The 25,563-nt window shown below is 41.3% G+C and overlaps 1 non-coding gene across 1 annotated transcript; it reads left to right on the top strand.

Annotated features, from left to right (window-relative positions):
- The first annotated feature begins 5,521 nt into the window (after positions 1–5,521).
- On the top strand, positions 5,522–7,515 carry LOC106579494 (uncharacterized). The gene is made up of 4 exons (XR_014381694.1): positions 5,522–6,253; positions 6,362–6,464; positions 6,648–6,725; positions 6,955–7,515. It is a non-coding gene; the product is annotated as an uncharacterized LOC106579494 (transcript).
- Positions 7,516–25,563: the final 18,048 nt, after the last annotated feature.

Raw genomic sequence — 25,563 nt, 5'->3', positions numbered from 1 at the left:
TGGAAAGCATCCCCACAACATTCTGTAAACACACATCTATAACCCTCAGTTCAGATGCACTCATTAACAGAGTCAACACTTAGTTGATAAAATAGATCAAGTAAGATAAGATCTATAAAATGGTCATGTAGTGTATTTCTATCTTAAATTAGCAGATTTTGATGGGGATTTCTGTATTATGTCACTTAGATTGACCCACCGGTGCATCAATGGACTCTTAAGGATTAAGGTCATGTTCAGTTTCATGTCATGGGGTCATGTGACAATGTCTGATTTAACATGCTGTAGATGTGTTTATAGCCTACAACATCTTCTTGCATCATTCTTCCTCCACGCAGGGAGTGTATATGGGTGTGTGTGTGTGAGTGAGAGAGAGAGTGCGTGCGTGCGTGTGAAATAGTAGTTTGAACACTGGTTTTACCTGTGTAGGTGGACTCACCTGAATTCTAACCTGTGTAGGTGTGATAAAGTGTGTATGTACACGTTGTTTTGTGTGTGATGAAATCCAACCTGCGTGGGGAACCAACATTGGAACCTTTAGACAGAGGCCCTGCATTTCCGTGCAGAGAGAGGCTATAAAAGCTGAGCTATCTATGAATCACTGAACTGCTGTCTCTATTCTCAACAGATATGGTGACACTTAATGAAGACATTCATAGGCCTTTATTTTTTATTTTAGGAGAGTGGAGATTCACCTTACATAAATTATATGTTTTAGTTAAAATGCAGTGCATTTCAAAAAGTATTCAGACCCCTTGACTTTTTCCACATTTTGTTATGTTACAGCCTTATTCTAAAATGTATTAAATAAATTATTTACCTCATCAATCTACACACAATAACCCATAATGACAAAGCAAAAACAGGTTTTTAGACTTTTTTGCAAATTTATTTACAAATAAAAAACAGAAATACCTTATTTACATAAGAATTCAGAGCCTTTGCTATGAGAATCGAAATTGAGCTCAGGTGCGTCCTGTTTCCATTGTTCATCCTTGAGATGTTTCTACAACTTGATTGGAATTCACCTGTTGTCAATTCAATTTATTGGACATGATTTGGAAAGGCATATCTATATATATAAGGTCCCACATAGCAAAAACCAAGCCAGGAGGTCGAAGGAATTGTCCGTAGAGCTCCGAGACAAGGATTGTGTCGAGGCACAGATCTGGGGAAGGGTACCAAAAAATGTCTGCAGTATTGAAGGTCCCCAAGAACACAGTGACCTCCATCATTCTTAAATGGAAGAAGTTTGGAACCACCAAGACACTTCCTAGAGCAATCGGGGGCGAAGGGCCTTTGTCAGGGAGGTGACCAAGAACCTGATGGTCACTCTGACAGAGCTCCAGAGTTTCTCTTTGGAGATGGGAGAACCTTCCTGAAGGACAACCATCTCTGCAGCACTCCACCAAACCTGCTCCAGTGCATACAGCCAAGACAACACAGGAGTGGCTTTGGGACTGAATGTCCTTGTGTGGCCCAGTCAGAGCGTAGGAGCTCAGATGCAAAAATGTAATATCCAACGTTTCGACAGCCAAGCTGTCTTCATCAGGGTATAATCACAAACACTACGGGATGACTCGTTTATATAGTGTCCAAAGACACACAGGTGTCTGTAATCATGGTCAAGTGTGGCCTAATATCATTGGTTAATTCTCAAATATAAAAATGGCATACAAAGAACAGCATACAAAAAAACAAATAGACTACACAAGCTTACAAACAATTACAATGGCAAAGTCACAATCACAAGAATGGCTTCAGATCAAAGTCTATGTTGAGACCGAAGGGAGCAAGGGTCTTTAAGTTGAAGATCCAGGCAGCCTCTCGTTTTAACAACAAATTATCAAGGTCACCCCCTCTCCTAGGGAGGGTGACATGTTCGATGCCAATATAACGCAGAGACGAAATCGAGTGGTTTGCTTCCAAAAAGTGGGCCGCAACTGGGTAAGTCAAGTTTTTGCACCTAATGGTGCTACGATGCTCTGAGATACGTACTTTTAATTCGCACTTCAGTCCCAAAGCCACTCCTGTGTTGTCTTGGCTGTATGCACTGGAGCAGGTTTTCATCAAGGATCTCTCTGTACTTTGCTCTGTTCCTCTTTCCCTCAATCCTGACTAGTCTCCCAGTCCCCGCCGCTGAAAAACATCCAGATGCTGCCATGATGCTGCCAGCACCATGCTTCACCATGCTTCACCGTAGGGATGGTGCCAGGTTTCCTCTAGACATGAGGCTTGGCATTCAGGCCAAAGAGTTCGATCTTGGTTTCATGGTCTGAGAGTCCTATATGTGCCTTTTGGCAAACTCCAAGCGGGCTGTCATGTGCCTTTTACTGAGGAGTGGCTTCCGTCTGGCCACTCTACCATAAAGGCCTGATTGGTGGAGTGCTGCAGTGATGGTTGTCCTTCAGGAAGGTTCTCCCATCTCCAAAGAGAAACTCTGGAGCTCTGTCAGAGTGACCATCAGGTTCTTGGTCACCTCCCTGACAAAGGCCCTTCGCCCCCGATTGCTCTAGGAAGTGTCTTGGTGGTTCCAAACTTCTTCCATTTAAGAATGATGGAGGCCACTGTGTTCTTGGGGACCTTCAATACTGCAGACATTTTTTGGTACCCTTCCCCAGATCTGTGCCTCGACACAATCCTTGTCTCGGAGCTCTACGGACAATTCCTTCGACCTCATGGCTTGGTTTTTGCTATGTGGGACCTTATATATATATATAAAGATATGCCTTTCCAAATCATGTCCAATAAATTGAATTGACAACAGGTGAATTCCAATCAAGTTGTAGAAACATCTCAAGGATGAACAATGGAAACAGGACACACCTGAGCTCAATTTCGATTCTCATAGCAAAGGCTCTGAATTCTTATGTAAATAAGGTATTTCTGTTTTTTATTTGTAAATAAATTTGCAAAAAAGTCTAAACCTGTTTTTGCTTTGTCATTATGGGTTATTGTGTGTAGATTGATGAGGTAAATAATTTATTTAATACATTTTAGAATAAGGCTGTAACATAACAAAATGTGGAAAAAGTCAAGGGGTCTGAATACTTTTTGAAATGCACTGCATTTTAACTAAAATATATAATTTATGTAAGGTGAATCTCCACTCTCCTAAAATAAAAAATAAAGGCCTATGAATGTCTTCATTAAGTGTCACCATATCTGTTGAGAATAGAGACAGCAGTTCAGTGATTCATAGATAGCTCAGCTTTTATAGCCTCTCTCTGCAAAGGAAATGCAGGGCCTCTGTCTAAAGGTTCCAATGTTGGTTCCCCACGCAGGTTGGATTTCATCACACACAAAACAACGTGTACATACACACTTTATCACACCTACACAGGTTAGAATTCAGGTGAGTCCACCTACACAGGTAAAACCAGTGTTCAAACTACTATTTCACACGCACGCACGCACTCTCTCTCTCACTCACACACACACACCCATATACACTCCCTGTGTGGAGGAAGAATGATGCAAGAAGATGTTGTAGGCTATAAACACATCTACAGCATGTTAAATCAGACATTGTCACATGACCCCATGACATGAAACTGAACATGACCTTAATCCTTAAGAGTCCATTGATGCACCGGTGGGTCAATCTAAGTGACATAATACAGAAATCCCCATCAAAATCTGCCAATTTAAGATAGAAATACAATACATGACCAAAAGCATGTGGACACCTGCTCATCGAACATCTCATTCCAAAATTAGAGACATTAATATGGAGTAGGTCCCCCTTTGCTGCTATAACAGCCTCCACTCTTCTGGGAAGGCTTTCCACTAGATGTTGGAACATTGATGTCGAGACTTGATTCCATTCAGCCACAAGAGCATTAGTGAAGTCGGGCACTGATGTTGGGCGATAAGTCCTGGCTCGCAGTCGGCGATCCAATTCATCCCAAAGGTGTTCGATGGGGTTGAGGTCAGGGCTCTGTGCAGGCCAGTCAATTTCTTCATACCAGTCTCGACAAGCCATTTTTGTATGGACATCGCTTTGTGTACGGGGGCATTGCTATGCTGAAACAGGAAAGGGCCTTCCCCAAACTGTTGGAAGCACAGAATCATCTAGAATGTCATTGTATGCTGTAGCGTTAAGATTTTCCTTCACTGGAACTGAGCCTTAACCATGAAAAACAGCCCCAGACCATTATTCCTCCACCAAACTTCACAGTAGGCACTATGTATTGGGGTAGGTAGCCTTCTCCTGGCGTCCTCCAAACCCAGATTGGTCCGTCCGACTGCCAGATGGTGAAGCATGATTCATCACCAGAGAATGCGTTTCCAGTGCTCCTGAGTCCAATGGCGGCGAGCTGTACACCACTCCATCCAACACTTGGCTTTGCGCATGGCGTTCTTAGGCTTGTGTGCGGCTGCTCAGCTATGGAAACCCCTTTCATGATGCTCCCGACGAACAGTTCTTGTGTTGACTTTGCTTCCAGAGGCAGCTTGGAACTCGGTAGTGAGTGTTGCAACCGAGGACAGATGATTTTTACGTGCTATGTGCTTCAGTGCACAGCGGTCCCGTTCTGTGAACTTGTGTGGCCTACCACTTCGCGGCTGAGCCGTTGTTGCTCCTAGACGTTTCCATTTCATAATAACAGCACTTACAGTTGACCGGGGCAGCTCTAGCAGGGCAGAAATTTGATGAACTGACTTGTTGGTAAGATGGCATCCTATGACGGTGCCACCTTGAAAGTCACTGAGCTCTTCTGTAAGGCCATTCTACTGACAATGTTTGTCTATAGAGTTTGCATGGCTGTGTGCTCAATTTATACACCTGTCAGCAACAGGTATGGCTGAAATTGCCGAATCCACTAATTTGAAGGGGTGTCCACATACTTTTGTATATATTGTGTATCAGGCTTTTTTCATGGGCTGCCTCTTAATCCACCGCATCCGACTATGGAGGCCTTCAGCATCTGCGGTGGAAGGTGGCCGAGCTACAAGAGTGTTTGTCAGACCATGAGACATCCCAAAAATCGGTCTTCTATCGAAAACGTCTGTACAGTTTGGCCTCCACAAGTGTCAATGGACTCGTCTGAAGGTAACCCATACAAACAAATGGAGGTAGTTTTGTGCCAATAAAAATAAGGGGTTGAATATGTGTCAAATATGTGTAAATATATATATATATTTCCTGAGCTTTCTTATACGGAAAAAATACATTTATGAAATGTATGCACTCACTACTGTAAGTCGCTCTGGAGAAGAGCGTCTGCTAAATGACTAAAATGTAAATGTAAAAATGTTATATCTCCCAGATATAGGACAGACACTTCAAAACCTTATTCCTTATGATTTATTTTTTGATGGTCTTTTTTGCCATTTCTGAATGCGTTATTCAATGTGTTTCCCCCTGGACTTTTCGAGGTTAAACTGATCAAACCTAAACCGGATGAAGATCACGCAACCTCTGTCAGAAGCTTAGCCTTTAGTCTGAACTGACGTCTAATTGGACGTGTAGAACAGGGCTTCCCAATCCTGGTCCTGAAGGGACCAAACACTTCTGGTTTTCATCCTCTTCTTCTAATAAGGGACTAATTCAGACCTGGGATACCAGGTGAGTGAAATGTAGAAACAAAAAACAGAAGTGTTTTGGCCTTCCAAGACCAGAATTGGGCAGCCCTGGTCTAGAAAGTAACCTGGTTGTAATCGGGTGATATGATGTCTTCTCAACCAGAACACCATTTTACTACCAGAAGATGATGTCATTATCACGCTGGACAGAATAGCCATGACATCAACTCCCATTCATTGAACTGTTTTCACACTCCTCAGTTAAGATTGTGCCGCTCTACTCCTACACTCTGCTCACATTCCAGTCCTATCTTTCAGTGGAGGGAAATAAGATCATTAACCTGCAGCCAAGGAGGAAGTGGAGAACAAAAGTCACTTTCTCTGGCAGAGCACACACATGAGCATACCAACAGTGCTTCAAAAACCTAATAACCCCACTTGTACACCCACAGTTCTCCCCACCCCCAGCCAATACTTTCCATGGCATTGCTATCACCTGTTGGGAAACTCCAGCCAGTGCCCTACTTAAGGAGCTCCAACTCCCAGTCAGAAACACACTCTCTCTCACTCTCTCTCAACTCTATTGAAAAACACTTTCTCTCTCGCCCCCTTTCTCAGCATCTCTGTGGGACCCATCTGAAGATTAGGATGATAAGCTGTAGAGTGTGTGTCCTGGCTGTGCTGTTCTCTCTCCTCATCATCACCCTCATTCCCACCACACAATCGGGTGAGTGCCAACACACACATGCTATATATGCACATGAACCTTAGTACAAATACATGCACGCAATGTCTCTTGCTGACACAGAAAAAAAACGTATGTGTTTGTGTGTAGCGGACTGCTGTCTGAAGTTCACTCCACGTCCGGTGCACTGCCGATGGCTGAAAGGCTACACCTTCCAGGACATTACTTCCTCGTGTGACCTCAATGCTGTCATGTGAGTCTTCCTCCAATCACATCCTAGCACATTGTGTGTAGAATAGTGGCTGGTATTTCCTTGATTCCTCTTATCTTCTCCTTCTCCAATCGGAAGCAAGGAGAGAGGATCCGAGGAAAGACAATTGACATTCAGTCACTGTGTGTGTGTAATGTGTGTTGACATTGTACTGTGTTGTTGCAGCTTCCAGAATCGAAGGAACAAGTTTGTGTGTGCCGACCCCTCTCAAGACTGGACCAAGAGGGTACTGCGCTGCCTGCGGTGAGTACACTTGTGCATGTGTAGGCATGTAAGCGTTGAAAAAAGTTGTGTGTATCTTTGTCTAACTCTTTGTGTGTGTGTGTGTGTGTGTGTGTGTGTGTGTGTGTGTGTGTGTGTGTGTGTGTGTGTGTGTGTGTGTGTGTGTGTGTGTGTGTGTGTGTGTGTGTGTGTGTGTGTGTGTGTGTGTGTGTGTGTGTGTGTGTGTGTGTGTGTGTGTGTTTGTTCATAGCAAGCGTCAGGAGAAGAAATCCCAACTGAAGAAAAGAGTCTGAACTCATGTTGCCGTGGAGAGGGCTTTCATTACAGAACACCATGTAATATATTATTGATATAGTGTTATATTTTATTGAGACAAGCAGCAATATATCTCAATATACAGAGAGATTCATGAAGGTTAAGATGTTTAATTCATTTAATATAAGTGATTATTTTTCATCATATCTGTGATTCTGAGGTAGTTTGAGTTTCATCTCAGTTTGTGTATAATAACTGTATTTATCATCGTTGTTGGTCTGTTTTATAAACAGCAAGTGTAGTATTTGTGATACGCATGTAGATGTTTTATAAACAGAAAGTGATACGCATGGCGAAACATTGAAACATAGTTTTCACACAGAGTACCACAAAATATTTTTGTGTTGATGTTTCATATCCTCTCTCCAACTGAAGCCAGAGAAAACCTTTTTAACTTTGTATTTCCAAAGTGTCCAAATCTCTATATGAGTTTTACTGAAGTGTACTTACTTTAAGCTCAGAGCTATGAAATAGATAATAAAATGGGTATTTGAAATACTGTGTGTCCTACTCTTATTGTATGTGTACTAGGCTACCGGTACATGACAACAATATAAAACTAAAAATGCCATTATCATCCACACAAAACATTTAAGAGTGTTGGAAGGGATATCAAACACAGACGCATGCACACACGCATGAAAAGGCCTATCAATGGTATGCTTATTTTTGCTTCCTTGTGTCCTTTTTTAAAAATGTATTTTATTTTATATATATATATATTTTTTTTTGCTTCCTTGTGTCCTTGTTCACATACCATACTGTCTACAGCAGTCACTATAGAGGGCTTGTAGTTACGTCACAAATCACCTAGCAACCCCACCAAGCGCCATGTCGGAAGACCAAAGTCCTCCAATCGCCCACCTGGCTGGATGCATCTTGCTACCACCGGAAATTTAGGGAAGATTGCCCATTATTTAGTTTTTCTAAAGATCCAGAAAACGGAAAAAGTGGAAGAACCTATTCAACTAAGTAAATATATGTTGATCAAAAACGATGTATTGTATATAGACTTATTTTTCTACTGTATTATTGACTGTATGTTTGTTTTAGTCCATGTGTAACTCTGTGGTGTTATGTGTCGAACTGCTTTGCTTTATCTTGGCCAGGTCGCAGTTGTAAATGAGAACTTGTTCTCAACTTGCCTACCTGGTTAAATAAAATAAAAAATAAAATAAATATTATTAACTAGCTTGCTACAGAAAATTAGTCTGCAGGCTAACTCAAATGAGCTGCTAACGTAATGTTCACTAGTTAGCTAACTGTACATACTGTATAACTAGCTAGGTGAATTAAATATAACCAGCTTGCTAACTTCATTATTAGCTATTTTGCTATCTTGATATATTTATCGTTGTAACTCCAAATGCATTTATAGCTCGCAAACAGCTATGGAAGAGGGTGAAATTATTAGTTTGCACTTCCAGCTGTCAGAGACGGGAGAGTAGGCTACTCTGGATAGGGCAGGTAACTTTGTGGGAAGACATTATAAAACAATTCTCCAGTTCCAGTCCCTAGCGATAAAAACTGAGGACAGAGATATACAGTGGTTTCAGAAAGTATTCAGACCCTTTGACTTTTCAAAAAATGTGCAAATGTATTAAACATTTAAAACTGAAATATCACATTTACCTAAGTATTCAGACCCTTTACTCAGTACTTTGTTGAAGCGCCTCTGGACACATGACATTTTTAACAATACTTTTTTTCTGATACCAACTAGCTCATTGCATCCGCAGTGGAGTCCAGTTTCATAATATTAGCATATGTCCCATCTGTTTGCCATAGTTTTTAAGTAATCACGAAAAAGCAGGCCTTATATTAGGGCATTTTTCACCCTGCCAGCTCCTATTAGTTCTATTGAGCACAGTGGCACCAACTCGCCTTCCAAACGTTCTATTCACAGTTTATTGTTGTACTTCACAATGCCTGCTTTGCTATTGTTGGCAATGAGACCTGTCCACGTTGTTTGTAGTTAAAATGTAAACAACAAAAAATTACTCATGGAACTCTGAGGTTGTCCCATTGTTTACTATAGGGAAATACAGTTTTGTCTGTCTGCGGTGGAAGGTGGCCGAGCTACAGGAGTGTTTGTCAGACCATGAGACATCCCATCTCGCAATGTGTATATTTAGATTTTTTCGACTTGGACTACATTTTAAACATGATAATCTCCTCTTTCTAATTATGTAAGGCTGGGCAGCGTACTCCGTTGTCATCAAGCGCTAACCCAGAAATACCTTTTGCCCTTGGAGCACTGAGCTTCCCCCATTGTTTTCCTATGGAGAGGCATGTTGGTATATTTCGCCAAATATCTTGCAATGTGTATATTTCGAATTGTTCAAGTTGGACACCGTTTTAATCAGGGTATTCTCCTCTTTCTAATTACATACGATTGGGCAGCGTACTCTGCTGTCATCGATTGCCAGACCAGAAATAGTCAAAAGCTGCAATTTTTTCCAAGTACACTTGGCACGATCGAGGTGCGGATGTTTATTTCTACACAAGTTGTTATTTTTCAGTTTCGTCCTTAGAAGAGATCGTAGTGGTAAAATAAAAAGGGCAAAAAAAAATTGTGCCATTTAGGCGAAATGGAATTCCAAGCGTCACTCCAGTCACTCCAGCTTGCAAACGTATTGATTCCATTGCTATGGGCTCGCGCTAGTGTTCCAGCTTAGCCAACGTTCTTTTGGCATTTTTCAGTCTTGGGTGAATTTTGACTCGTTTTATTGTCCAGCATACAGTGAGGGAAAAAAGAAATTTGATCCCCTGCTGATTTTGTACGTTTGCCCACTGACAAAGAAATGATCAGTCTATAATTTTAATGGTAAGTTTATTTGAACAGTGAGAGACAGAATAACAACAAAAAAATCCAGAAAAACGCATGTCAAAAATGTTATAAATTGATTTGCATTTTAATGAGGGAAATAAGTATTTGACCCCCTCTGCAAAACATGACTTAGTACTTGGTGGCAAAACCCTTGTTGGCAATCACAGAGGTCAGACGTTTCTTGTAGTTGGCCACCAGGTTTGCACACATCTCAGGAGGGATTTTGTCCCACTCCTCTTTGCAGATCTTCTCCAAGTCATTAAGGTTTCGAGGCTGACGTTTGGCAACTCGAACCTTCAGCTCCCTCCACAGATTTTCTATGGGATTAAGGTCTGGAGACTGGCTAGGCCACTCCAGGACCTTAATGTGCTTCTTCTTGAGCCACTCCTTTGTTGCCTTGGCTGTGTGTTTTGGGTCATTGTCATGCTGGAATACCCATCCACGACCCATTTTCAATGCCCTGGCTGAGGGAAGGAGGTTCTCACCCAAGATTTGACGGTACATGGCCCCGTCCATCGTCCCTTTGATGCGGTGAAGTTGTCCTGTCCCGTTAGCAGAAAAACACCCCCAAAGCATAATGTTTCCACCTCCATGTTTGATGGTGGGGATGGTGTTCTTGGGGTCATAGGCAGCATTCCTCCTCCTCCAAACACGGCGAGTTGAGTTGATGCCAAAGAGCTCCATTTTGGTCTCATCTGACAACAACACTTTCACCCAGTTGTCCTCTGAATCATTCAGATGTTCATTGGCAAACTTCAGACGGGCATGTATATGCTTTCTTGAGCAGGGGGACCTTGCGGGCGCTGCAGGATTTCAGTCCTTCACGGCGTAGTGTGTTACCAATTGTTTTCTTGGTGACTATGGTCCCAGCTGCCTTGAGATCATTGACAAGATCCTCCCATGTAGTTCTGGACTGATTCCTCACCGTTCTCATGATCATTTCAACTCCACGAGGTGAGATCTTGCATGGAGCCCCAGGCCGAGGGAGATTGACAGTTATTTTGTGTTTCTTCCATTTGAGAATAATCGCACCAACTGTTGTCACCTTGTCACCAAGCTGCTTGGCGATGGTCTTGTTGCCCATTCCAGCCTTGTGTAGGTCTACAATCTTGTCCCTGACATCCTTGGAGAGCTCTTTGGTCTTGGCCATGGTGGAGAGTTTGGAATCTGATTGATTGATTGCTTCTGTGGACAGGTGTCTTTTATACAGGTATCAAACTGAGATTAGGAGCACTCCCTTTAAGAGTGTGCTCCTAATCTCAGCTCGTTACCTGTATAAAAGACACCTGGGAGCCAGAAATCTTTCTTATTGAGAGGGGGTCAAATACTTATTTCCCTCATTAAAATGCAAATCAATTTATAACATTTTTGACATTAGTTTTTCTGGATTTTTTTGTTTGTTTGTCTTTCACTGTTCAAATAAACCTACCATTAAAATTATAGACTGATCATTTCTTTGTCAGTGGGCAAACATACAAAATCAGCAGGGGATCAAATACTTTTTCCCTCACTGTATTTTTGGCAGCATTTACATCCTAGAGTCTTCTTGGGTATGATGCTACAAGTGTGGCACACCTGTATTTGGGGAGTTTCTCCAATTCTTCTCTGCAGATCCTCTCAAGCTCTGTCAGGTTGGATGGGGAGCGTCTCTCCAGAGATGTTCGATCGGGTTCAAGTCCGGGCTCTGGCTGAGCTGCTCAAGGACAATCAGAGAATTGTCCTGAAGCCACTCCTGCGCTGTCTTGGCTGTGTGTTTAGGGTCGTTTTCGTGTTGGAAGGTGAACATTTACTCCAGTCTGAGGTCCTGAGTGATCTAGAGCAGGTTTTCATCAAGGATCTCTCAGTACTTTGCTCCGTTCATCTTTCCCTCGAGCCTAATTAGTCTCCCAGTCCCTGCTGCTGAAAAACATCCCCACAGCATAAAACTACCATGCTTCACCGTAGGGATGACGCCAGGTTTCCTCCAGATTTGCCACTTGGCATTCAGGCCAGAGTGTTCAATCCTGGTTCCATCAGAACAGAGAATCTTGTTTCTCATGGTCTGAGAGTCCTTTAGGTGCCTTTTGGCAAACTCCAAGCGGGCTGTCATGTGCCTTTTACTGAGGAGTGGCTTCCGTCTGGCCACTCTACCATAAAGTCCTGATTGGTAGAGTGCTTCAGAGATGGTTGTTCTTTGGAATGTTCTCCCATCTCCACAGAGGAACTCTGGAGCTCTGTCAGAGTGACCATCAGGTTCTTGGTCACCTCCCTGACCAAGGCGCTTCTCCCCTGATTGCTCAGTTTGGCCGGGCGGCCAGCTCTAGGAAGAGTCTTGGTGGTTCCATATTTCTTCCATTTAACCTCTATGGGCTAGGTGGGACGCTTGCCTACTCAACAGCCAGTGTAATCCCGTTATTCAAATTCCTAAAAAATGCAAAAACTTCAATTTTTCAAACATATGACTATTTTACACCATTTTAAAGACAAGACTCTCGTTAATCTAACCACACTGTCCGATTTCAAAAAGGCTTTACAACGAAAGCAAAACATTAGATTATGTCAGCAGAGTACCCAGCCAGAAATAATCAGACACCCATTTTTCAAGCTAGCATATAATGTCACATAAACCCAAACCACAGCTAAATGTAGCACTAACCTTTGATGATCTTCATCAGATGACAACCCTAGGACATTATGTTATACAATACATGCATGTTTTGTTCAATCAAGTTCATATTTATATCAAAAAACAGCTTTTTACATTAGCATGTGACGTTCAGAACTAGCATACCCCCCGCAAACTTCTGGTGAATTTACTAAATTACTCACGATAAACGTTCACAAAAAACATAACAATTATTTTAAGAATTATAGATACAGAACTCCTCTATGCACTCGCTATGTCCGATTTTAAAATAGCTTTTCGGTGAAAGCACATTTTGCAATATTCTCAGTAGATAGCCCGGCATCACCGGGCTAGCTATTTAGACACCCACCAAGTTTAGCACTCACCAAAATCAGATTTACTATAAGAAAAATGTTATTACCTTTGCTGTCTTCGTCAGAATGCACTCCCAGGACTTCTACTTCAATAACAAATGTTGGTTTGGTTCAAAATAATCCATAGTTATGTTCAAATATCCTGTTTTGTTCGTGCGTTCAAGACACTATCCGAATGGTAAAGAAGGGTGACGCGCATGACGCATTTCGTGACAAAAAAATTCTAAATATTCCATTACCGTACCTCGAAGCATGTCAACCGCTGTTTAAAATCAATTTTTATGCCATTTTTCTCGTAAAAAAGCGATAATATTCCGACCGGGAATCTGTGTTTAGGTTCAAAGACGAAAGAAAATAAAAACATGGGGTCGACTCGTACACGCGCCTCAGCCCATTGTCCTCTGATAGAGCACTTGCCAAAAGCGCTAATGTGTTTCAGCCAGTGGCTGGAATTACATCATTCAGCTTTTTCCCGCTTTCTGAGAGCCTATGGGAGCCGTAGGAAGTGTCACGTTACAGCAAAGATCCTCAGTCTTCAATAAACAGAGTCAAGAAGCTCCAGGAATGGTCAGAGAGGGCACTTCCTATACAGAACCTTCTCAGGTTTTTGCCTGCCATATGAGTTCTGTTATACTCACAGACACCATTCAAACAGTTTTAGAAACTTTAGGGTGTTTTCTATCCAAAGCCAATAATGATATGCATATTCTAGTTTCTGGGCAGTAGTAATAACCAGATTAAATCGGGTACATTTTTTATCCGGACGTGTAAATACTGCCCCCTACCCCCAACAGGTTAAACTCTTAGATATTGATACCGACAGAATAATAACAAGTCTTTGATATTAATTACTAGTCTGCAGCTAGGAATTCGGTATCATTGAACGCGAAGACCGACGAAACACCCGTCCTATAACGACATTAATGAATGTCACTTTGAAATATCCATTCTAACCGAGAGAGAGAGAGAGAACGCGAGGACAAAACTCTCCAACAGAGAGTTAAACTCTTAGATATTGATACCGGCAGAATAATAACAAGTCTTTGATATTAATTACTAGTCTGCAGCTAGGAATTCGGTATCATTGAACACGAAGACCGACGAAACACCCGTCCTATAACGACATTAATGAATGTCACTTTGAAATATCCATTCTAACCGAGAGAGAGAGAACGCGAGGACAAAACTCTCCAACAGAACAGAACTTTTCAACAAAGATCCCGACGACACACTGAGTGTAAATATATATATTGATTGCAATTGTTCCCGAATGAGTGAGCGTTCATGTGCAAAGGATTAGCATTTAAATTGTTAATATTTATCAACTCTGTAGTGCCTTCTCAGCTGACCCACACTCCCCTTTTGTCTAACAAGCCGCCATGCCGGTTTAGCCCACTAGGGCACATTCTCCTATAATTTCCTTTTAACCATATCTGTGTTATGCATTTCTGTGAATTATTTAGTTAGTAAATAAATGATTTTAAGACAATTGATGTATGGATGACTCATAGTGAAGACTGGGTTCATGCAGATAACCAACAATTTACGACGTTTGGAATGAGACTGACGAGGTAAAGAATACGTCATTAAATCAGAAAACTCAGAGATCAGATATTATGATATCTGAAAGTTATATTAGGAAAATTATAACTTTGTAATCTGAATATTTTCCTTGGTGCCCCGACCTCCTAGTTAATTACAGTTACACAATTAATCAGTTTAATTGCGTAATAATAATTACAGAGAGTTATTTGATAAACATGTCTTCTGTTTTAATGATGCCAAAGACACGACAATTGGAAAAACGCTGGTTGACTTGGAAACATACAAGACCAACTGGCACAGAGAGACAGGAAACACAGGGATAAATACACTGGGGAAAACAAGCGGCACCTGGAGGGGGTGGAGACAATAACAAGGACAGGTGGTACAGATCAGGATGTGACAGTCACCATCAGTCCAAACGATTAGCCAAACAAGGGAAGTTCGCAACGTAAGTTCCTCAACCCTTGTTTTTGATCGAGTTTGCGAGTGTACAGTTATGTTCACTTCGGGGTTCTGAAACACCCCATAATTCAATTTGCGATGATTGTACATCCACTAACAAAAGTGAGCCAAAACTTAAAACCTAAACATCAATATGGAGAAGTCAACATACAAGTGTAAGTAAAAACGAATGTAAATAAGTTAGAAATTGTGCTACTAATGCACGACAGCACAAACACATCTCATAAAAGTAATTATGTTTTTGTTCGGTTATCTTTTGTAAATTGTATAAATAAAACATTTTCCTGGTTTACGGTCGGATATACCACAGCTGTCAGCCAATCAGCATTCAGGGCTCGAACCACCCAGTTTATAATAATAATTATATAGTTAATATAAGTAGACATGCAATCATAATTGACTGTAGCGCATATAAAGCACCCACAAGCTACCGGTGGCTGAAAACACATGAACGGATGATGAATTTCCAGGCAAGGGCGGTCCATTTAAAATGAATTCCTTCCTCCCTCCCCCCTTGCCCCCATGATACGTCATCAGAAGTGTCCACTTAATTTGAAGGCTGAGGGGAAAGGGTGTGTCTTCTCAGTGTTTGTAATGCAGCTATAGTGTTTGTTGTAAATGCAGTTAGACGGTTGAGCCCTCAGGCTGTCAACCTTGTGCTATCTTAAGTCTACACAGACAACGAATTACCTTTTACACACTATCTGCTGACTGCCACGTATACAGAAAGGGGTTGTATTTTCTCTATAAAAGCAGACTCGGCTATGTTTGTTAAGCTTTCAACTCCGAGCCATTCTTGGTGATGGTTGATATGCTTCATTTTTGCAAATCGTGTAATAAAGTGTTGTTTGAAAGAATCTGCAGTCTCTCTTCCCTTTTGATTAGATATTCCACGACACGTCTTATTTTACATTTTCGTAGCAGATTAGGAGAATTTAAGCAGCAGGTTAGGAGAATTAGGTTAAGGTTATGAAAGGGTTAGGGTTTGTTAAAATGAAAAACAATTACTTTTGACAATTTGACCAAAGCTGGATCCCTTTTAGCTAGGACCCCTTTTTCAGAGACGTTTCCTTTGCACAGGACAAATGTGGCCTTTGATAACATTTAATGGAATTCTACTACACATTATATGACTGGAGAAATTAGCTGAATCTCTTTTAATACGATGGTAGCATATGCCACTAAATTAAGCGCTTAGTGATAATTTAGGCTATTAATATCTAATCTATTCATAACATTAAGAATAGTAGGCTTACATTTGTCTGCAAATGCAATGATAGAGGCACGCAATCCGTTCTTATAAAGGTGCATTTTAATGGTGAAAAATAGCTTCCCCAAAACTTTAAACTCACACGACACATGCTAATTGCTAGACTACAAGCTATCTAGCTAATTTGGTGTACAAAAGGCTGTGAAGTATTTGGAGATAATCATATCAGTAATATTAATTCATCATATGAGAGTTGTAGCTCCGCCCACCGGTGAAGTGGAGCAGAGCATGCTTGGGGATCTCCAGCTCAGAGAAGAAGATTAGCTCGAGAGAAGTCAAGTGAGACAAAGTTCTAGCCATCCTTGTGTTTTCCCACCAGTTATCTTTCATTGTGTTAGCCAAGGCCAGTGTGCATCCTTGTTGATATTTAAGTACATATTTCATATCTTTCAGGTGTTTATGTCTGAAAATGCACTGTGACATTGTCATATTTATGGTTATTGTAGTTTCTACTGCTAGCTGTTGTGAGCTGGCTAGCTCTGTAATGCTTGTCTTATCATTTCGGACATTTAATCCAGTATTTGTTTAGGATAATGTCCCCCGGTGCGTCGTTTATATGCCCTGTAATTGTATATGTGTATGCTAAATCATTATTTTTTTTATTTTATTTTACCTTTATTTAACCAGGTAGGCAAGTTGAAACCAAGTTCTAATTTATAACTGCGACCTGGCCAAGATAAAGCAAAGCAGTTCGACACATACAACAACACAGAGTTACACATGGAGTAAAACAAATATACAGTCAATAATGCAGTCCAAAAACAAGTCTATATACAATGTGAGCAAATGAGGTGAGATAAGGGAGGTAAAGGCAATAAAAAGGCCATGGTGGCGAAGTAAATACAATATAGCAAATAAAAACACTGGAATTGTAGATTTGTAGTAGGTGAATGTGCAAAGTAGAAAGTAGAAATACTGGGTTGCAAGGGAGCAAAATAAATAAATACAGTAGGGGATGAGGTAATGTAATGGAAATTCTATGATTAAAGGTTTGACTAAATGATTTCACCCTGAAAATGTATAACCGAGTGATTATAAGATGAATGTACTAATGTGTGTGTGTGTATAGGAAAAGTTTAAGCTTAATGATTTAGCAATGTAAGCAAGACATTCAAGGAAAAGGAGAACTGTTAACAGACAGCAGACAACTTGTGACTACTGTGAAACTGATAAGCCGGAAGGTCTCCCCACCCAGGGACAGAACCAAATTGTGAAGTGTTTGAATTGGCAACCATTGATTTGGCATGACAACAGGAACAGAAACCACATTTGATATTGACGGTAATGGGAAAGAAAATAAAATGTCTTTGTGACACAGGAGCATGCCATACAGCGATCTGTGCTGCTGATAAACCTGAGGGAGTAAGAATAGATGGGGAAAAGATTATAGTTCGCTCAGCTTCAGGACATCAATTCATGGAAAGGTTCTCCTCACCAATCAATTTAAAACATGAGCAGTCTGGAGGGGAGGCAACCGTCCCTGTCTTGATATCCAAATTGTGCTCTGTGAACCTGCTGGGACGTGATGTAATGACCAAATTAAATGTAGCCGTCACTCACATTGAACGGGGAATGATGGCATACATTGTTCAAGATAACATGGTAGTTTGTGGGGATGGGAAACCGTGCTATTGGTATAGTCAAGATCTGTTAAGGGGGGGAGTAACGGATATTCCTAAAACCTTGATGGAACTTGCGGATGATGTAGTACCAGGCCTCACTACGATGCCTCCCGATGACTTACACTGTACTCTCTGGTATAATAGACACCCAGGCCCCGATCCAGTCTATGAGGAAGCATTACTTAAAACCACAGAGAGAATTATAGGGCTAAAGTGGTTTCACTATGACAGTACACACGCCGCAGTGGAAGTAGAGCTACAGCCTCAGACACAAAGACTGTTCAGGGAAAGGTGTGGCCCCCATGTCTCTCTTGCGAAATAACCTTCAGAAGGGTGGGAGGACATGGGTCAGTGGATATCTAAGGGAAAGAGAATCACAGACTGGGTAGACATGATGAGTGGAGATCAGCATAGTCCATCAACCGATAGATATCGTAGGAAGCTAAATTGGAGAGCAAATAGTGTTCCTGGGGTACATCTGAGTGAATGTGGGAAGTACTAAGGAGAGGCATACCTGTTAACAGAAGAACAGGAATTAGAATTACAAATAGTCCCTGAGCACAAGGTCCAGCAGATGTAGGATTAATTAAAGGGGTAATTCCAATACAGGTAGTGCCGAAATCTAATCATGGACCATACCAGAAGTAAAATGTAATGAAGCCCGAGGTTATAAAAGGTATTACTCCCAGATTTGAGGAATTGGTAAAAGGGGGAGTAATCAGAGAAGGAGATGAAGCATAGTGCAATTCTCCAATGTTTTTCGTATAGAAAGCAGCGCCGAGTAATGACTGGAGGATGTTATATCTACTCGGCTACTATAAGAGGTGATTTAGAGTGTAATACCTGGATCATTATGTTACCAGATTTTGGTTAATTTATTTTTATTTTAGTATAAGTAGTATATCCTGATAGCCAAGGTTGGTTTGGCTTTACCTTTTAACCTGTTATGGATAGGGGGCAGTATTTTCACGGCCGGATAAAAAACGTACCCGATTTAATCTGATTATTACTCCTGCCCAGAAACTAGAATATGCATATAATTATTAGCTTTGGATAGAAAACACTCCAAAGTTTCTAAAACTGTTTGAATGGTGTCTGTGAGTATAACAGAACTCATTTGGCAGGCCAAAACCTGAGAAGATTCCAAATAGGAAGGGCCCTCTCTGACCATTTCTTGGCCTTCTTGATCATCTCTATCCAAAACAGGGGATCTCTGCTGTAACGTGACATTTTCTAACGCTCCCATAGGCTCTCAGAAGGCGGCAAAAAGCTGAATGATGTCTTTGCAGGCCCAGGCTGAAAAACAGTAGCGCATTTAGATAGTGGTCGATCAGAGAACCATGAGACTGAGGCGCGTGCACGAGGCGACACCACGTTTTTATTCTTTCGTCTTTGAACGAAAACAACGACTCCCGGTCGGAATATTATCGCTTTTTTATGAGAAAAATAGCATAAAAATTGATTTTAAACAGCGATTGACATGCTTCGAAGTACGGTAATGGAATATTTAGAATTTTTTGGTCACGAAACGCATCGGGCGCGTAACCCTTCGTCACCCTTCGGATAGTGTCTTGAACGCACAACAAAACGCCGCTATTTGGATATAACTATGGATTATTTGGAACCAAACCAACATTTGTTATTGAAGTAGAAGTAGAGTGCATTCTGACGAAAAACAACAAAGGTAATCCAATTTTTCTTATAGTAAATCTGAGTTTGGTGAGGGTCAAACTTGGTGGGTGTCAAAATAGCTAGCCTGTGATGGCGGGCTATCTACTCAGAATATTGCAAAATGTGCTTTCACCGAAAAGCTATTTTAAAATCGGACACCTCGATTGCATAAAGGAGTTCTGTATCTATAATTCTTAAAATAATTGTTATGTTTTTTGTGAACGTTTATTGTGAGTAATTTAGTAAATTGTTAGTAAATTCCCCGGAAGTTTGCGGGGGGTATGCTAGTTCTGAACATCACATGCTAATGTAAAAAGCAGTTTTTTGATATAAATATGAACTTGATTGAACAAAACATGCATGTATTGTATAACATAATGTCCTAGGCGTGTCATCTGATGAAGATCATCAAAGGTTAGTGCTGCATTTAGCTGTGGTTTGGTTTTTTGTGACATTATATGCTAGCTTGAAAAATGGGTGTCTGATTATTTCTGGCTGGGTACTCTGCTGACATAATCTAATGTTTTGCTTTTGCTGTAAAGCCTTTTTGAAATCGGACAGTGTGGTTAGATAAAGGAGAGTCTTGTGTTTAAAATGGTGTAAAATAGTCATATGTTTGAAAAATTGAAGTTTTCGGATTTTTGAGGAGTTTGTATTTCGCGCCACGCCTATCATTGGATATTGGAGCAGGTGTTCCGCTAGCGGAACGTCTAGATGTAAGAGGTTTTAAGGGAGGGAATGGATATATACTAGGGTATTATATGATTTTTTTAAGTAATTAGGAGTAATTTAGGAAGATTTGACCCTCCAGAGGAGAGACAAATTTTAATATATGAAAATGACATATTGGTGGCGAATCCCTCCCAGGGGGGCTGTAAAGCGGACACTCTAGCTCTGTTAGTGTTCTTAGCAGAACAAGGTCATAAAGTTAATAAGAGGAAGTTACAGCTCTGGCAGGAACAGGTCATTTATTTAGGACACACCATAAGACAGGAAGGGAGAACACTTAATTCCACCAGAAAGACAGCCATTCTAGAAGCACCTAAACCACTCAATAAGAAACAGATGAGTTTTCTTGGAATGATTAACTATTGTCGTGCGTGGATTCCCCACTTTGCATTACATACAGGGAAGCTCAGTGAGTTGATATATGGTAAAGCTATGGCAGCAAAAGATAAGATCAAGTGGACAGATGAGGCTGAAAACCAGTTTGTAAACATTAAAAAGTTATTAACCTCTATGGGCTAGGCGGGACGAATTCGTCCCACCTACGTAACAGCCACTTGAAGCCTGTGGCGCGATTGTCAAAACCTTAAAAATCCTATTACTTCAATTTCTCAAACATATGACTATTTTACAGCTATTTAAAGACAAGACTCTCGTTAATCTAACCACACTGTCCGATTTCAAAAAGGCTTTACAACGAAAGCAAAACATTAGATTATGTCAGCAGAGTACCAAGCCAGAAATAATCAGACACCCATTTTTCAAGCTAGCATATAATGTCACATAAACCCAGAAGACAGCTAAATGCAGTACTAACCTTTGATGATCTTCATCAGATGACAACCCTAGGACATTATGTTATACAATACATGCATGTTTTGTTCCATCAAGTTCATATTTATATCAAAAACCAGCTTTTTACATTAGCATGTGACGTTCAGAACTAGCATACCCCCCGCAAACTTCCGGAGGAATTCGCTAACATTTTACTAAATTACTCACTATTTAGACACCCAGCAGGTTTAGCCTTCACCAAAATCAGATTTACTATTATAAAAGTTTGATTACCTTTTGTTGTCTTCGTCAGAATGCACTCCCAGGACTGCTACTTCAATAACAAATGTTGGTTTGGTCCAAAATAATCCATCGTTATATCCAAATTGCGGCGTTTTGTTTGTGCGTTTCAGACACTATCTGAAAGGGTAAATAAGGGTCGTGCGCATGGCGCAATTCGTGACAAAAAAAATCTAAATATTCCATTACCGTACTTCGAAGCATGTCAACCGCTGTTTAAAATCCATTTTTATGCCATTTTTCTCGTAAAAAAGCGATAATATTCCGACCGGGAATGTCCATTTAGCTAAACAGAGGAAAGTAAACAAAGCTTTCGGTCGACGCGGGCACGAGCCTGAGTCTCACAGTACTGTAACCAGCCACTACCCAAACGCGCTAATTTTTTTCAGCCAGAGCCTGCAAAGCCACGATTCAGCTTTTTACCGCCTTCTGAGACCCTATGGCAGCCGTAGGAAGTGTCACGGGACAGCTAAGATCCTCACTCTTCAATAAACAGAGACAAGAAGAACGACACCTTGTCAGACGGGCCACTTCCTAAATGAAACCTTCTCAGATTTTGGCCTGCCATATGAGTTCTGTTATACTCACAGACACCATTCAAACAGTTTTAGAAACTTTAGGGTGTTTTCTATCCATATGTAATAAGTATATGCATATTCTAGTTACTGGGTAGGAGTGGTAACCAGATTAAATCGGGTACGTTTTTTATCCAGCCGTGAAAATACTGCCCCTAGCCATAACAGGTTAAGAAAGACTCACATAAGCACAGGTAGAAATTGGGTACAATGCTTACCCATAGTGTTAATGACCATAAGGATAACCCCTGATAAAGATGGATTATCCCCATTTGAGAAGGTGTTTGGAAGGCCTTATAGAATGCCAGAACTAGGAGGACCGGAACAAGGTGATGTAGAAGCAGAAAATACTATAACAGAACACATGAGAAAGTTGTTTAGTAACCACACCTGTATGTCAAAGATTTTATGCCCAACAGGAGAACTACAGAAGGAGGTAACACACAAGATTCGGCCAGAAGACTGGGTCTGGGTCCAATCCCTAAAGAAAAAGGACTGGAAGCAGCCACGATGGGAGGGGCCATACCAAGTACTTCTGGTGACAGCCTTCGCGGTGAGAATAGCTGAAAGAGCTACCTGGGTTCATATCACACATTGTAAGAGGGTAAGACACACTGACACTGTCGAACAATCACAGAGTTAGGAGAAGAACCGAATACCAATAAGGTTCGGGGGTTACCTCTCTAACGAAGATTCCCTAACCCGCCCGATCCTCACTGTGTATGTTCATAGAAGTGAAAGTATGGGTTGGCCTCTAGCCAATGATATGTTCTCCGGGAGGGGGTGCGGCTTTACAGAGGTACTGGTCGGTCTGAGCTGTCTGATTGTGGGAGCCATATTCCTAATACACCATGCACCACTCGAGAAGTAAGAAGGTGGTAACTTAACCCATAGTGTAGAAAAGGAGGATTTTGTATTACCTAAGTTCAAAAGGTCACTCAATCTGGATAAAAAGGAAGTGAGAGTAGAGTTAGGGAAGGATGTCTCAATAGAGTTCTATGTAGACCAAATGGGGTCCCTAACCTCCTGGCAGTCTAGGACTCTGACTTCATGGGGAAGATATCTGTGCAAACCCCCGTGTAACTCATGGAATCAGGTCATAGCTCACACAGAAAGAGAGGGCTATGTCAATCCACACACCCAATATAGAAACAGATGGAGCATCGTAAAGGTCAGGGTTTTTGACCGTAATCCGGAACGAGGGAAGTATTGCATAAAGGTACGAATAGCCATTAAAAGTGTAAAGAAAGAGGATTTAGGGTTATGGTATGTTGGATTTGACCAGACTTCGGGTTGACACTATGGTACCATTCAGAGTAGCAAAGCTTGAGGTAGGAGATGGTTCCATGACTAGCCAGAATACAAGCACAACCCCTGAGGACATTGACGTCCCCCATGGTGCTGTCCAGAGTCAAGGACCTGTAAGGATAATTTAGACGAAAAATCTTAAGGAAGTGATTGAGGTGGAAACTGGGTTTGGGGATTCCAACCTATGGTTGGAATGGATTCAGTATACAGCTAGATCAGTAGCCAAAGAAGAATGTTATGCCTGTGCCACAGCCAAACCTCAGTTGACAACCATCCACTTTCCACTCGATGGAATTAATTTATCCAGGTGAATGGCCTGTATGGTAAAGCTGTTCATGATAGCAGGGAAGCCAGACAATAACAGTAACTGATCTGCATTATCTGTATCCCCATGTGCCCATTAGATCCAGACTTCCCCTTTCACTGTCACAGGAGGAGACTATTATTGTATGACTCGACACAAGACACACGGACGGGACGTAGGGGAAGTAAGAACATGCAATAGGACAGAGAATGTTACAACTGACGAGACAATGAGGGACCTGACTGGGTGGTTGAGTTCCAAGGACTTTAGTAAGATAAAAAGGCCTAGAGTGGATGTCTGGTGGTTGTGTGGAGGTATGAAGCTGTGGCCTAACCTGCCTGCAAATTGGACCGGTATTTGTGCATTGGTACAGTTAGGCATGCCCTTCACCCTTATACAACACAAAGACCTAGTGCCAGGTAAAAGAGAGAGGAGGAGTGCTCCGTCAGGGTCCTTCAACGATAGAATTTACATTGATAGCATTGGGGTTCCAAGGGGGGTGCCTGATGAGTTCAAAGCTAGGAATCAGATATGGGCTGGATTGGAATCAAGTCTTTTTTGGTGGTCAACTATCAATAAGAATGTAGACTGGATAAATTACATCTATTATAACCAGCAGCGTTTCATCAACTATACCAGAGATGTGATTCAAGGGTTAGCAGAACACACAGCTGTGACTACTTTGATGGTATTACAGAATAGAATAGCTTTGGATATGCTTCTGGCTGAGAAGGGTGGTGTGTGTGTGATATTCGGGCCTGAGTGCTGTACTTTCATCCCCGATAACACAGCTCCAAATGGATCAGTGACCAAGGCCCTGGCCGGTCTAAATAATTTAGCTCAAGAGTTAGCAGAAAACTCCGGGGTGGACACTGCACTCACGGGGTGGTTCAAGAGTACCTTTGAAAAATTGAAAAATGTTGTAATCACTGTGGTGTGGGCTGCTTTCACCTGTATGAGTGTGTTCGTATTGTGTGGTTGTTGTTTAGTCCCTTGTGCGAGAGGTCTCATTTCTAGGGTTCTGGAGAGATCGATAACGGAGCAGATGGTGAGATACGGACCGATTCCAAGTTCAGACCAATGGGACGACAAATACCTACTGCCGAGCCTAGTGGAGGATTCATTCAATTATGAGGAACCCATGTTAGATGAGACCATCTTTAGTGTTTAGGAAGACTGTTTCTCTAAATGAAAGTCATAGCGAAAATCCTAATCCGAAGAGTTATGACTGGATATAGGCCTAGAACAGTCATTGATAAGTATGTGATGAAAGTACATGTATTTGTTTTCTTTTATCTAGTTTGATTTTGTGTGACATTTCTGAATCCAATAAAAATAGATGTGTTATAGTGTATGTGAAATATTTAGCCAATAGGGTGGATTGTAATGGAAATTCTATGATTAAAGGCTTGACTAAATGATTTCACCCTGAAAATGTATAACCGAGTGATTATAAGATGAATGTACTAATGTGTGTGTGTAGGAAAAGTTTAAGCTTAATGATTTAGCAATGTAAGCAAGACATTCAAGGAAAAGGAGAACTGTTAACAGACAGCAGACAACTTGTGACTACTGTGAAACTGATAAACAGGAAGGTCTCCCCACCCAGGGAGTAGATTATGTAACATGGGGCAAGATATGATTAGCAATGTATGTGATGGAGAAGACTTGTAAATAAGCATTGACAGTGTTAAAGAAGAGGAGGGGCATTTGTAAGGGGTATGACATATGGTATGACCAAATGTTAGGTATAAAAGGCTGTGTACATTGTATGATATGGAGAGCTCTCTGAAAAAAGAACTAACCTTTTGCAGACTTCTGGGATTTTGTCAAATTCGTCTATTAACCAGGGCCTTACAACCCCCGGGGAATTGGTCAAAGCATATAGTGAGTTTTAAGTTAATAACATTGGGATGAAAATTCTCGTGACAGGTAATTGTTTGGGCTATTTATAGATGGGCTATGTACAGGTGCAGTGATCTGTGAGCTGCTCTGACAGCTGGTGCTTAAAGCTGGTGAGGGAGATAAGTGTTTCCAGTTTGAGATTTTTGTAGTTCGTTCCAGTCATTGGCAGCAGAGAACTGGAAGGAGAGGCGGCCAAAGGAGGAATTGGCCCTGGGGGTGACCAGTGAAATACACCTGCTGGAGCGCGTGCTACGGGTGGGTGCTGCTATGGTG

The sequence above is a fragment of the Salmo salar genome, chromosome 19, assembly GCF_965601325.2.
Source record: "Salmo salar chromosome 19, fSalSal1, whole genome shotgun sequence".
In the NCBI taxonomy this organism is placed as follows: domain Eukaryota; kingdom Metazoa; phylum Chordata; class Actinopteri; order Salmoniformes; family Salmonidae; genus Salmo; species Salmo salar.
The sequence above is the reverse complement of the archived record's forward strand: the minus strand, read 5'-3'. Positions and strand labels throughout refer to the sequence as shown.